A 15,434-nucleotide genomic window follows, 5' to 3' on the forward strand; every position below is an offset into this window, starting at 1 on the left:
ACACATACGTCTGCTGCAGTGACAACACACTAACGTCTGCTGCAGCAAGTGACAACACACGTACGTCTGCTGCAGCAAGTGACAACACACGTACGTCTGCTGCAGCAAGTGACAACACACGTACGTCTGCTGCAGTAAGTGACAACACACGTACGTCTGCTGCAGTGACAACACACGTACGTCTGCTGCAGTGACAACACACGTACGTCTGCTGCAGTAGACAGTCCTTTAAGTTGGGATACAAATAAACAACACAGTGTCTTACAAGCTGAACACGGAAGCTGCACAGTCATATTAAATGGTTGGCGAGTTAAAAATTACGTTAAATTCAACAATAATGTGACGTAAGTTAACTAACATAGATCATAACAATCATTTACAACCTCTAATTACAACACAATACCTGGAAACACAAGCAACACAAAACTTAACCTTAATAAAAGCAATCAAAATATTTGAGAGCCAAAAGCACAGTAGTTTGCCACACAGTAAATGAGACGAATTAACACTGAGACGTGTGGTAACTCCTCCACATAGTAAACAGTAGATATGAATGAATATGGTGACCTTGAAACTATTGCTACGAGTCCCGTCTTGGCCGGAAATTTTCAGCACGCTATTTACATCCCCTTTAGTTATTCCTGTTTTCCATTTATACACCTCGATCATATCTCCACTAATTCTACGCCTCTCTAGAGAGTGTAGATTCAGGGCCCTCAGTCTATCCTCATAGGGAAGATTTCTGATACATGGGATCAACAATGTCATCCTCCTATATACGTTTTCCAGAGCATTTATATCCATTCTGTAATACGGTGACCAGATCTGTGCAGCAGTCTAAATGAGGCCTAACGAAGTATATATAGAGTCGAAGAACAACCCGAGGACTCCTATTATTTATACTTCTAGATATGAAGCCAAGAACCATGGAGCTGAACTCTCCTCCAGGCTGAGGGACTGACCATCTTGTTCCAGACAATGGAGCTAAACTCTCCTCCAGGCTGAGGGACTGACCATCTTGTTCCAGACAATGGAGCTAAACTCTCCTCCAGGCTGAGGGACTGACCATCTTGTTCCAGACCATGGAGCTGAACTCTCCTCCAGGCTGAGGGACTGACCATCTTGTTCCAGACCATGGAGCTGATCTCTCCTCCAGGCTGAGGGACTGACCATCTTGTTCCAGGCAATGGAGCTAAACTCTCCTCCAGGCTGAGGGACTGACCATCTTGTTCCAGACCATGGAGCTGAACTCTCCTCCAGGCTGAGGGACTGACCACCTTGTTCCAGATCATGGAGCTGAACTCTCCTCCAGGCTTAGGGACTGACCACCTTGTTCCAGATCATGGAGCTGAACTCTCCTCGAGGCTTAGGGACTGACGTAACTCAAATACTATTTCTACGAGATTATTGGACTGATTACATCATCTTCATTTCATCTGTGTAGATGAATGGTTCAGAGAACCGACAAGTTGATAAATTACACATGTGCAACACTTAGGTATCTTTATTGAGGAAACGTTTCGCCACACAGTGGCTTCATCAGTCCACACAAAGAAACTTGAAGAACAGGAGAAGAATGAGGTAATGAGTCCCTGAACCTTGAGTCGATGTGGTCAGTCCATCAATCTTGAATAGAATACGGCATTTGTGCGGAGAAGCAGCTTATAAACCGTAGGCAGGAGAGGTGCAGCAGTCGTAGGTGGTGTCACATTTGTCCAGTGTGGAAGTAGGTCGTGCCCAAGGGTTAGGCAAGCGAAGAATTCCCAAGTATTTTTGAGGAAACGTTTCGCCACACAGTGCCTACTTCTACGCACATATGTTGTATTATTTTCAAGATTGATGGAATGACCACATCGAGTCAAGGCTGAGGGACTGATTACCTGAAACTACTCCTGTTCTTCAATGTTCTCCTTTGTATGGACTGATGAAGCCACTGTGTGGCGAAACGTTTCCTCAATAAAGATACCCAAGTGTTGCACATGTGTCTTATGAACTCCTACATCTGCTGTTTCTGTATCTGACTTAAAAATCCTACTGGGTAGGGGATGTTTCAACAATAAATATACCCAACTGTTGTACACATGTCTCGCCAGGAAGCCACTACACCATCTTCCACTAGCACCGGCCCAGACACCTTCCAGAGAGACTCAAGGTTAGCGTCAGTAAAATATAATGACAATGATATTTAACTTTTATCCTTTAAAACTGAAGGCAGTGTGGCAGGTTGGTACAAAGGACCAGTTTATAGTGTGTCACCCTCACTTAGTTCACTAGTACAGTACAACCACCTAAAGTAACCTATGCCTGGTAGTGGTTAGTAGGGTTTTTGGTGTATTAAAAATTTTTTTTTATTAATACATCGGCCGTTTCCAGCCAAGGAGGGTGGGAAACAGCCCATCCTTCTTGGAATACTTTCATCGTCATTCAGTATCATTCACCGTCATTCAGTATCATTCACCGTCATTCATCGTCATTCACCGTCATTCAGCTGTACCGTGGGCTTGCCTCTGGCATGCCGGCGGTACAGTACAAGAACTGCAGCATATCTCCGCCCCTTCTTCAGAGTGCAGGTATTGTACTCCTCATCTCCAGGGCTCAAGTCCGGCTAATCGGTTTCCTTGAAACCTTTCAGAAATGTTACTATGCTCACACTCCAACAGCACGTTAAGTCATAAAAACCATTTGCCTACATTCGCTCATATCCAACACGCTCACACACGCTCGCTGGAAGTCTAAGCCTATCACACGCATGGGTTCATGGAAGGCAAATCTTGTATCACAAACCTCCTGGAGTTTTATGACAAGGTAACAGAAGTAAGACATGAGAGAGAGGGTTGGGTAGATTGCGTTTTCCTAGACTGCAGGAAGGCCTTTGACACAGTTCCCCACAAGAGATTAGTGCAGAAGCTGGAGGATCAGGCACACGTAAAAGGAAGGGCACTGCAATGGATAAGGGAATACCTGACAGGGAGGCAGCAACGAGTCATGGTACGTGAAGAGGTATCACAGTGGGCGCCTGTTACGAGCGGGGTCCCACAGGGGTCAGTTCTAGGACCAGTGCTATTTTTGATATATGTGAACGACATGATGGAAGGAATAGACTCTGAAGTGTCCCTGTTCGCAGATGACGTGAAGTTGATGAGAAGAATTAAATCGGACGAGGATGAGGCAGGACTGCAAAGAGACCTGGAGAGGCTGGACATGTGGTCCAGTAACTGGCTTCTCGAATTCAATCCAGCCAAATGCAAAGTCATGAAGATTGGGGAGGGGCAAAGAAGACCGCAGACAGAGTATAGGCTAGGTGGACAAAGACTACAGACCTCACTCAGGGAGAAAGACCTTGGGGTGACCATAACACCGAGCACATCACCGGAGGCACACATCAACCAAATAACCGCTGCAGCATACGGGCGCCTGGCAAACCTGAGAATAGCGTTCCGATACCTTAATAAGGAATCGTTCAAGACACTGTACACTGTGTATGTTAGGCCCATACTGGAGTATGCAGCACCAGTCTGGAACCCACACCTGGTCAAGCACGTCAAGAAGTTAGAGAAAGTACAAAGGTTTGCAACAAGGCTAGTCCCAGAGCTCAAGGGAATGTCGTAAGAGGAAAGGTTAAGGGAAATCGGACTGACGACACTGGAGGACAGAAGGGTCAGGGGAGACATGATAACGACATACAAGATACTGCGGGGAATAGACAAGGTGGACAGAGATGGGATGTTCCAGAGAGGGGACACAGGGACAAGGGGTCACAACTGGAAGCTGAAGACTCAGACGAGTCACAGGGACGTTAGGAAGTATTTCTTCAGTCATAGAGTTGTCAGCAAGTGGAATAGCCTAGCAAGTGAAGTAGTGGAGGCAGGAACCATACATAGTTTTAAGAAGAGGTATGACAAAGCTCAGGAAGCAGAGAGAGAGAGGATCCAGTAGCGATCAGTGAAGAGGCGGGGCCAGGAGCTGAGTCTCGACCCCTGCAACCACAATTAGGTGAGTACAATTAGGTGAGTACACGCAAAACTTTCTTTACCCCCCCCCCTCCAACTTTTCCTAGGACGACCCCAGCCCTTCCATGGCATCTCCACTGCACCCAGTTCTTTCCTTGTTGCAACATTCACCACTCAAGCTTCACACACATCAGAGCATTGGTACAACTATTCATACACTCTCTGCTTCTATTGATGTCTTTGTCTCCACGGACTCCTCAGTGTACCATTCGCACTTTTTTCACCTCGACTTTCATAAACCTTTCTACTAATAAGTCAATTCCTAAATATGAACACCTTCATTTCCTCCATACTCTCTCCCTCCAATGTGATATTCAATCTTTCATTATTTAATTTTTTTTGTTATTCTCATCGTCACAATATTTTCCCATACATTTTTCATGGGTTTCAAATTACAACTATTACTTACTCAAGCTAGAAAATCGATCTGATATTACCCGTGAAACCAGCAGTTCACCATCCAGGCTTTGTGTATAGGTCGGTTATATTGCTTAAATATTGTTCTCTTACGAAAGGAGGAGCAAATGCACAAACAAAATGCATCATCAATTTTACAAGGATTTCAGTGTACTGATAAGCTTCAAATCTGTCCGCCATCTTGGTGACCTTCCCAACCCCATGAAAAAGGATCCATCCTAATCTGTTTACTTCTGAGTGCCCACTTCACATCTTTTCATATATATACAAATAACCCGCACGGAGGAGAATGAGACTAATGACGTTTCGGTCAGACTGAGACCATCAGCTAGGGAAAAGAACCAGTAATATACGATAGCGGAGCGGGACTGTGAGTAGAAGAACAAGAGGAGATAGAAATTTAACTTTAGCAGTAATGGGAGTAGTGACAGAGGTAGTGGAAACAGTAGTAGTAGTAGTAGTAGTGGTAGTAGTAGTAGTAGTAGTATTGTAACACTGGCAGAGGTGGCAATAAGAAGGGTATAACCGAGTGTCAGGGAAGCAATAGTATTAGTAGTAGTAGTAATAGTAGTAGTGGACATATTCTAAGAAGAGAAATAAAGAGCACTGTAGGAGAGCTAATAGCCCAAGGATGTGGGACAGAAACCCAGGGAAGAAGAAAAGGATGGCAAAGAAATTACAGAAAAGGAGAATAGGTAAGGTGAGGAGTAAAAAATATCCGGTCATATCACGAGTGTTCTGGTGTTTGGAGTATTTGACAAAGCAATGAGAAAGGAAGGCATGTACAGAGACAGAGGCTGGAAGTGAAGGCTAGAAGTGCACACAGTTTTATCAGAGGACCAGTTAGTAGGATGACTTTTATCTTTAATATGATAGAAAAGAGCATTATTGGTGTTGGGTAAAAAGAACTCATATGCAACTAATGTGACATTTTATAGTGGCAAAGTCTCGCTCTCCAGGAGCTTTCTCAAGCCGACTTGACAGTGATCCTAGAGAGCGAAAAGTTGCCACAATAAAATGTCACATTAGTTGCGTCTGCGTCCTTATATATAATATTATGTTGGTAATTCTACTAGCATTATTAGTGTTGGAACGACTAACAGTTCTTATGTGCTCTTTAAGTCTGTCAGAGAGAATGACAAGTTTCTCCAAAGTACTGGAGAGGACATGAGAAGCGGGAAATGGAGTAGACACCAGAAACATCAGTAGCAGGAGGAAAGGTACGACCTAGACTACTACCAAGGGGTCGTTACCACTCCTGCGGTGCTGCTCATTTTTTCTTTTTTCTCTTGTTTTTACACTACCTCCACTGCGATTATTACTACTATTACTACTACTACTATTAATGTTCGACTCTGACTCTTGTCACTACCTATATTACTACTACTACTACTATCACTTCTTAGACTACCTCTACTCCCACTACTTATACAATTACACTTGTACATCTTGTGTGTGTGTATATGTATATATATATATATATATATATATATATATATATATATATATATATATATATATATATATATATATATATATATATATATATATATATACAGGGTGGGCCAAAAGTAGGTTTACACTTAACTCCTGCACCTAAGCTCAATAATATTTCCAAAACGTAAATAAAGAATTTGGAAAACTAGCTTGGAATAATGGTTTGGATAAATCGAAATCGTGGGCAAATATTGAAGCAAGAGTAAGCCTACTTTTGGCCTACCCTGTGCGTATATACAGTGGAACCTCGGTTGTCGACTCCATTATTTATTGAAATAAATCAGTTTGTGAACGAGGAATTCGAGGAAAATATGTTCTGGTTTTCGTATGTTCTCTTGGTTGTCTGACCAACCGGGCTGTGGTTCGTATGTCAGTTTGTGTGTGGCCAGCAGTAACAGCCTGGTTGATCAGGCCCTGATCCACCACGAGGCCTGGTTTCAGACCGGGCCGCGGGGGCGCTGGCCCCGAAAGCCTCTCCAGGCAAACTCGCGTGCTGTAAACGTCTCTTTAGGTTTTGTTGTGCATCTTGTGAACTTTTTGTGTGAGATAAGACGCTGCCTTTGTACTGTTTGTTGTCTCAGTTTAGACATTGTGGTGGTGGTGGTGATGGTGGTAGTGGTAGCAGTGGTTGTGATGGTGGTGGATTAGTTGATGATAGTGGTGGGAGTGTTAGTGATGGAAGTGGTAATGGTGGTTGTTGTGGTGGTAATGGTGATGGTAGTGGTGATGGTGGTAGTGGTGTTGGTGATAGTGGTAGTGATGGTGGTAGTGATGATGGTGATAGTGGTGGTGGTGATAGTGGTGGTGGTGGTTTAGACAAGTGTTAAAAAAGAACCAGAAATAAACCTCACTGGACAGGTTTTTAGTGAGATAAAGAACCAGTGAGCCAGAACATGATGTTAGTGGTAAAAAGAGACAAAGAAGAGAAACAACACCAGAAGGACAGTTGCCTGACATGTTAATAAAAGATGACTCTCCTTCCAAGCAGTAACATACTTCCTCTCCTTCTCCTCCTGCTTCCAGTATGCCATTAACTTTCCTCTGAGAGGTAAGAGGCAGTTAAATTTTCATTTACTGTACAGTATTTCAGTTAGTTTTTTTAAACGTTTTTGCAGTTTTATTTAGTAGTACATTTTTAATAAATTATATTGTTGTTTGGGGTCTGGAACAGATTAATTCTATTTGCATTATTCTTTAAGACAAAAATTGTTTTAGTTGTCCATTTTGGTTATCGAATCGACATCTGGAACAAGCTAAGTTCGACAACCAAGGTTCCACTGTACATATTTTAACACAGCCATTTCCCACCGAGGCTGGTTGACCCAAAAGAAGAAACACTTTCAACAGTATTCAACACTTTAACCATCATTCACACACACAATCACAATCTTTGCAGAGGTGCACAGATACGACAGTTTAGACGTCGTTCCAAACAGCCAATATCCCAAAATCCCTCCTGTAAAATTCAGGCATTACAGTGCTAGTCACGGCATAATGCTGTGAAGAAAATCGAAGGCCTACCACACAAGGGATCTTTTTTCATCAGTGCATTATGCCTGATAGCAGCCGTTATCATGATGTCAAGGCCGGCCACCACACTCCACAGTGACTCCTTAGTGCTCACGTGGCTGCCGTAGTGAGAGGAAGTATTGCATTTTTGTCTCTCATCTGCCCCATCTTTTGTCCGGTGTTCCCTTTGGTTTTTGGGGCTATACATGTTTGATTATGGGTAAAAGGAAGTCTTTAACACCTGAAACTGTAGCTCAAGTCATAGGGCCTCACAATGCTGGGTACCAGACGACAGAAACACTGAAGAATGTGTGTGTGAGTGTTCAGTGAGGAACTGGGTGCAGGGTTTTAAGGCTGCCGGTGTCGAGTTAACGTTTGCCAAACCTCGGCCTCGCCCCTCGAAGAAGACATATGTTCGTACATTAACTGTGTTAAAGAAGCAGTTACAGAGTATACCTCAAATAACTGCTAGAGAACTGAAAGAAAATAACTCACATCTTCTCTCAGAGGTGTCTGTAAGAACTGTTAACAGACGTGTGTCAGAACTGGGCTACTGTAGTCACCGCCAGGTTAAGAAACCGTTCCTCTCCAAGCCACATAAGAAATGTTGGGTGGATTATGCAAAGAAATATCTCCACTGGAATTCTCAACAGTGGTCTGAAGTACTTTGGAGTGATGAAATAACCTTCACCGTCACCTGACCATAGTATTGGCAAGGCACTCCTACGCCATGTTGGTAAAGATATTTCTTTTCATGCTCTTAAGAGCGGTACGTGCATCATTACCGTACAGAATGCTACCCAGGCTCATGAGCTCTCTCGTCTTTCCCATATCGATACTGTTCCTGTCTCTCTTGAAAAACATCATTCCCTCAATTCTTGTAGTGGTACCGTCATTCTGCCCCATACCATAGTTCAACAAAATTTCCAGACATGTGGCACTGACATTCTAGAACAGCTGGAACTCCAAGATCTCCCAATCCTCAAGGTAGACACTCACGTTCTTCCTGCCCGCGGGCGGAGACGATACCCTAGCAATGTGGCTCGTTTAACTTTTGACAGCCGAGAACTCCCATCCTCAGTTTATATAGCAGGACATCGGTTACAAGTTCGAAAGGTGATCCCTACACCACAACAGTGTAGAAATTGCTGGCGATTTGGCCATCCAGCGAAATATTGCAGATCTATCGCCGAATGCCCAGTCTGTGGTGCTGATGACCATTCTAATACGTCTTGCAATCGATCTCCCTCTTGCCTTAACTGTCATGAGGCTCACCCTTCGTACTCTCGCCGTTGTCAGGTCTATTTAAACGAGCGGGAAATCCGTTACCTCAAAGAGACAGAAGGTCTCCCTTATGCCATGGCAGTTTCTCATCTCCGCCTCCAAGGGAGACTCCCACGTGTTTCTTATTCCCGTGTTTCAAAACGTCCCCCCACTTCTGGTATCCCATCTTCTACACCCACCTCTGTGGTTACCTCTCCCATAATCACTCCTGTATCTAATCCTTTTGCTGTCCTCGGCTCAGACGTCCCTACTTCAACGCCTCAGTCTAATCTCGCTTCTTCGAGTTCTCTCTCACAAGCCTCAGTATCGACGAGACCTCGTACGACACCTCCTCCCAATCGTCCCTCTACTTCTCAAAAGTCAAAAAAAGGTCCGGTAACACCTCCTACCCATCTCCCACCTCCTCATTTTACCCTCCCTGTCTCTGTCCCTAGTTCTTCCCCTCTCACTGGCTCAGTTACAAGTGCAGAGGTTCACCCTCCTCCTCATAATGTACCTTCCTCCCCTGTTCCCTCCCAAGTTTCTTCCTCTTCTGCCACCTCCCAGGTTCCTGCCTCTTCTGTCCCCTGCCACGCTTCTCCAGTTCCCTCCACCCTTTCGCCCCCCCTACCTTGGTACAGTCCAATACAGTTCCAATCTTTACTCATCCTCCCCCTACCATTCCCAATATTGTCTCCCATACGACATCTCTGAATTCCGAAACACTTGAAGCAATCTCTGAATATATTGCAGAGACCAAACCATCAATGGACACTGATCCACCTTCCGCTCTTTCTCTCTCCTCTGCTCCATCTGCGCAACTCCTTTCTTCACAGCGCACGGTTCCTTCACTGCTTGAACATTTTCCACTGCCTCCGCATGTGGACTTTTCTAACCCTTCTAGTCCGTAGGAACCCTTACCTGCGGATTTCAAGTATTTTTATCATTGCCAATCATGGCCTATTTACAGTGGAATATACGCGGCCTCAGGGGTAATCGGGGTGAGCTTCAGATGTTACTCTCCCAGTTTGCCCCTGTTGGTGTTTGCTTACAGGAACCAAAATTACACTCTGCTGTTATTTCTCCCATCTCAGGCTATAATTTATTGTATTCTTCAGATCCTTTTCCTGATGGGACCTTTAATGAAAGTGCCCTTCTACGCACTGATATTCCGTACCATCAGCTATTTGTTCATACTTCGCTGCATTACACAGCAGCCCGTATCCACTTACATAGGTGGTATACGCTCTGTTCTTTATATCTCTCTCCTTCTCGGGCATTATCTATTCCGGATTTTGCCTTCCTTGTTTCGTCATTACCGCCACCGATTCTGTTACTTGGTGATTTTAATGCCCACCATTTCCTCTGGGGGGGGGGTCTCACTGTGATTCCCGTGGAATTCAGTTAGAGGCTTTTCTTGCCACCCACCCCCTCCATGTTTTAAATACAGGTACTCACACCCATTTTGATCCTCGGACTCATACTCTCTCTTGCATCGATCTCTCAATCTGCTCTTCCTCCGCCGCATTAGACTTCACTTGGTCTGTTCTCCCAGACTTACATGACAGTGATCATTTCCCAATCATTCTTACTTCCCCTTCATATTCGCCACCTCTTCGCACCCCACGCTGGCAATTTAATCGGGCAAATTGGAACCTTTACTCACACCTAACTGTTTTTAAAGAGGTTCCTTCTTCGTCCTCCATCGATGAGCTTTTACACCTCTTCTCGTCCTCCGTTTTCACCGCAGCTTCTCATTCTATACCTGGAGTTTACCTGGAGAGAGTTCCGGGGGTCAACGCCCCCGCGGCCCGGTCTGAGACCAGGCCTCCTGGTGGATCAGAGCATGATCAACCAGGCTGTTGCTGCTGGCTGCACGCAAACCAACGTACGAGCCACAGCCCGGCTGATCCGGAACTGACTTTAGGTGCTTGTCCAGTGCCAGCTTGAAGACTGCCAGGGGTCTGTTGGTAATCCCCCTTATGTGTGCTGGGAGGCAGTTGAACAGTCTCGGGCCCCTGACACTTATTGTATGGTCTCTTAACGTGCTAGTGACACCCCTGCTTTTCATTGGGGGGATGGTGCATCGTCTGCCAAGTCTTTTGCTTTCGTAGTGAGTGATTTTCGTGTGCAAGTTCGGTACTAGTCCCTCTAGGATTTTCCAGGTGTATATAATCATGTATCTTTCCCTCCTGCGTTCCAGGGAATACAGGTTTAGGAACCTCAAGCGCTCCCAATAATTGAGGTGTTTTATCTCCGTTATGCGCGCCGTGAAAGTTCTCTGTACATTTTCTAGGTCGGCAATTTCACCTGCCTTGAAAGGTGCTGTTAGTGTGCAGCAATATTCCAGCCTAGATAGAACAAGTGACCTGAAGAGTGTCATCATGGGCTTGGCCTCCCTAGTTTTGAAGGTTCTCATTATCCATCCTGTCATTTTTCTAGCAGATGCGATTGATACAATGTTATGGTCCTTGAAGGTGAGATCCTCCGACATGATCACTCCCAGGTCTTTGACGTTGGTGTTTCGCTCTATTTTGTGGCCAGAATTTGTTTTGTACTCTGATGAAGATTTAATTTCCTCATGTTTACCATATCTGAGTAATTGAAATTTCTCATCGTTGAACTTCATATTGTTTTCTGCAGCCCACTGAAAGATTTGGTTGATGTCTGCCTGGAGCTTTGCAGTGTCTGCAATGGAAGACACTGTCATGCAGATTCGGGTGTCATCTGCAAAGGAAGACACGGTGCTGTGGCTGACATCCTTGTCTATGTCGGATATAAGGATGAGGAACAAGATGGGAGCGAGTACTGTGCCTTGTGGAACAGAGCTTTTCACCGTAGCTGCCTCGGACTTTACTCTGTTGACTACTACTCTCTGTGTTCTGTTAGTGAGGAAATTATAGATCCATCGACCGACTTTTCCTGTTATTCCTTTAGCACGCATTTTGTGCGCTATTACGCCATGGTCACACTTGTCGAAGGCTTTTGCAAAGTCTGTATATATTACATCTGCATTCTTTTTGTCTTCTAGTGCATTTAGGACCTTGTCGTAGTGGTCCAATAGTTGAGACAGACAGGAGCGACCTGTTCTAAACCCATGTTGCCCTGGGTTGTGTAACTGATGGGTTTCTAGATGCGTGGTGATCTTGCTTCTTAGGACCCTTTCAAAGATTTTTATGATATGGGATGTTAGTGCTATTGGTCTGTAGTTCTTTGCTGTTGCTTTACTGCCCCCTTTGTGGAGTGGGGCTATGTCTGTTGTTTTTAGTAACTGTGGGACGACCCCCGTGTCCATGCTCCCTCTCCATAGGATGGAAAAGGCTCGTGATAGGGGCTTCTTGCAGTTCTTGATGAACACAGAGTTCCATGAGTCTGGCCCTGGGGCAGAGTGCATGGGCATGTCATTTATCGCCTGTTCGAAGTCATTTGGCGTCAGGATAACATCGGATAGGCTTGTGTTAATCAAATTTTGTGGCTTTCTCATAAAAAATTCATTTTGATCTTCGACTCTCAGTCTGGTTAGCGGCTTGCTAAAAACTGAGTCATATTGGGACTTGAGTAGCTCACTCATTTCCTTGCTGTCATCTGTGTAGGACCCATCTTGTTTAAGTAGGGGCCCAATACTGGACGTTGTTCTCGATTTTGATTTGGCATAGGAGAAGAAATACTTTGGGTTTCTTTCGATTTCATTTATGGCTTTCAGTTCTTCCCGCGATTCCTGATTCCTAAAGGATTCTTTTAGCTTAAGTTCGATGCTTGCTATTTCTCTGACCAGTGTCTCCCTACGCATTTCAGATATATTGACCTCTTTTAGCCGCTCTGTTATTCTTTTCCGTCGCCTGTAAAGGGAGCGCCTGTCTCTTTCTGTTTTACATCTACTCCTCCTTTTTCTTAGAGGAATAAGCCTTGTGCATACATCGAGTGCCACCGAGTTAATCTGTTCTAGGCATAAGTTGGGGTCTGTGTTGCTTAGTATATCTTCCCAGCTTATATCGGTTAGGACTTGGTTTACTTGGTCCCACTTTATGTTTTTGTTATTGAAGTTGAATTTGGTGAATGCTCCCTCGTGACTAATCTCATTATGGCGGTCTGGGGCTCCGCGCATACATGACTGAACCTCAATTATGTTGTGATCTGAGTATATTGTTTTTGATATGGTGATATTTCTTATCAGATCATCATTGTTAGTGAAGATGAGGTCTAGTGTATTCTCCAGTCTAGTAGGCTCTATTATTTGCTGGTTTAAATTGAATTTTGTGCAGAGATTTAAAAGCTCGCGTGAGTGTGAGTTTTCATCAGAGCTGCCTCCTGGTGTTATTACTGCAACAATATTATTTGCTATATTCCTCCATTTTAGGTGCCTTAAGTTGAAATCCCCCAGGAGCAAGATGTTGGGTGCAGGAGCTGGAAGGTTTTCCAGACAGTGGTCAATTTTTAACAGCTGTTCCTGGAATTGCTGGGATGTTGCATCCGTAGGCTTGTAGACTATCACAATGACTAGGTTTTGGTTCTCGACCTTTACTGCTAAAACTTCCACTACATCATTTGAGGCATTTAGCAGTTCTGTGCAAACAAGTGACTCTGCAATGTACAGGCCAACCGCCCCCCCTTTTGCCTGTTCACTCTGTCACATCTGTATAGGTTGTAACCTGGGATCCATATTTCGTTGTCCAAGTGATCCTTTATGTGGGTCTCAGTGAAAGCCGCGAACATTGCCTTTGCCTCTGCAAGCAGTCCACGGATGAAAGGTATTTTGTTATTTGTTGCTGGCTTTAGACCCTGTATATTTGCAAAGAAGAATGTTATCGGACTGGTGGTATTGTTGGTACTGGGGGGGGATTTTTTTTCCGGCATTAGTATCTGTATCTGTTGGTTTGGAGTGGAGGCCATCGACTGTGGTTCCACTCCAGGGCAGGCATTCTCAGAAATGCGTGCCTTGGTGGTCTCCTGCTTGTGCTCGTGCAGTACGTTTGAAACGCACTGCATGGGGCAGGTACCGGTACAATAGAACCACAGAGCGACTCCTTGATTTTAAACAGAAGCGTGCGATCGCTCGCCGTGTCATCCGTGACGCTAAACGCACTTGCTGGCGAGATTATGTCTCCACCATCACCTCTGCTTCCTCTATGAGTGCAGTCTGGAAAAAAGTACGAAAACTGAGTGGTAAATATTCTCCTGACCCGGCTCCTGTTCTGCGGGTTGCCGGTGTTGATATAGCAAACCCACTAGATGTTGCCAATGAAATTGGCAATCATCTGGTCCGTATTTCTCAGGGACTCCATCTATGCCCCTCATTTCTTTCCTCAAAGTCTGCCAGAGAGTTAGCACCCTTGGACTTTTCTTCTCTCAGAGAAGAACAGTATAATGTGCCTTTTACACTTCAAGAACTGGAGGCAACACTCTCAGCTTGTCGATCATCGGCAGCTGGGCCCGACGACATTCATATTCGTATGCTACAACATTTACATCAGTCAGCCCTTGCAGTCCTATTACGCCTTTACAGTCTTATTTGGTTACAAGGAGTTCTTCCACAGCTGTGGAAATCCGCCATTGTTCTCCCTTTCCGCAAACCAGGCACTACGGGACATGAAACCTCCCACTATCGTCCCATTGCTCTTACCAGTGCAGTTTGCAAAGTAATGGAACGTCTAGTAAATAGACGTTTAGTGTGGTATTTAGAGACACACAACAGTCTCTCCACTCGTCAATATGGCTTTCGTAAGGGACGTTCTACCATAGACCCCTTACTGCGCTTGGATACGTATGTTCGTAATGCCTTTGCGAATAACCACTCAGTTATTGCCATATTTTTTGACCTTGAGAAGGCATATGACACAACTTGGAGGTATAATATTTTAGCCCAAGCCCACTCCTTAGGCCTTCGAGGCAATCTACCATCCTTCCTTAAGAACTTTTTAACTGACAGGCATTTCCGTGTTCGGGTTAATAATGTGCTCTCCCTGGACTTTATCCAAGCTGAAGGTGTCCCCCAGGGATGTGTTCTGAGCACAACACTTTTTCTCCTTGCTATTAATGATTTGGCCTCTAGTCTTCCATCAAATATTTGGTCATCACTCTATGTTGATGACTTCGCTATTGCCTGTGCAGGCGCTGACTGTCACCTCCTTACAGTTTCTCTCCAACATGCAGTCGACCGTGTTTCCAATTGGGCCACCACACATGGGTTTAAATTTTCCAGCACTAAAACCCACCAAATCACTTTCACTAGACGCTCTGTCATCTCCGATCATCCTTTGTACCTCTATGGCTCCCGTATCCCTGAACGTGATACAGTCAAGTTTCTGGGCCTCCTCTTTGATCGTAGGTTATCCTGGAAACCTCACATTACCTCTCTGAAGGCAACTTGTCACAGCCGGCTGAACCTTCTTAAAACCCTTGCTCATCTTTCGTGGGGAGCTGATCGTCGAACCCTCCTTCGCCTACATTCCACCCTTATTTTATCGAAACTTGATTATGGTGACCAGATCTATTCAGCGGCATCTCCTGCTACTCTCTCTAGCCTTAACCCCATTCATCACCAAGGATTACGTTTATGCCTTGGTGCTTTTCGCTCTTCCCCTGTCGAAAGCCTCTATGCAGAAGCGAACGTTCCATCCTTATCCGATCGCCGTGATGCCCATTGCCTGCGCTACTATGTACGCTCTCATGATCTCCGCAATCCTTCCATTTATAGAATGGTCACTGATATTAGTAGACATTCTTTATTTGTTCGCCGCC

The sequence above is a fragment of the Cherax quadricarinatus genome, chromosome 41 (assembly GCF_038502225.1).
Source record: "Cherax quadricarinatus isolate ZL_2023a chromosome 41, ASM3850222v1, whole genome shotgun sequence".
Taxonomy (NCBI): Eukaryota; Metazoa; Arthropoda; class Malacostraca; order Decapoda; family Parastacidae; genus Cherax; species Cherax quadricarinatus.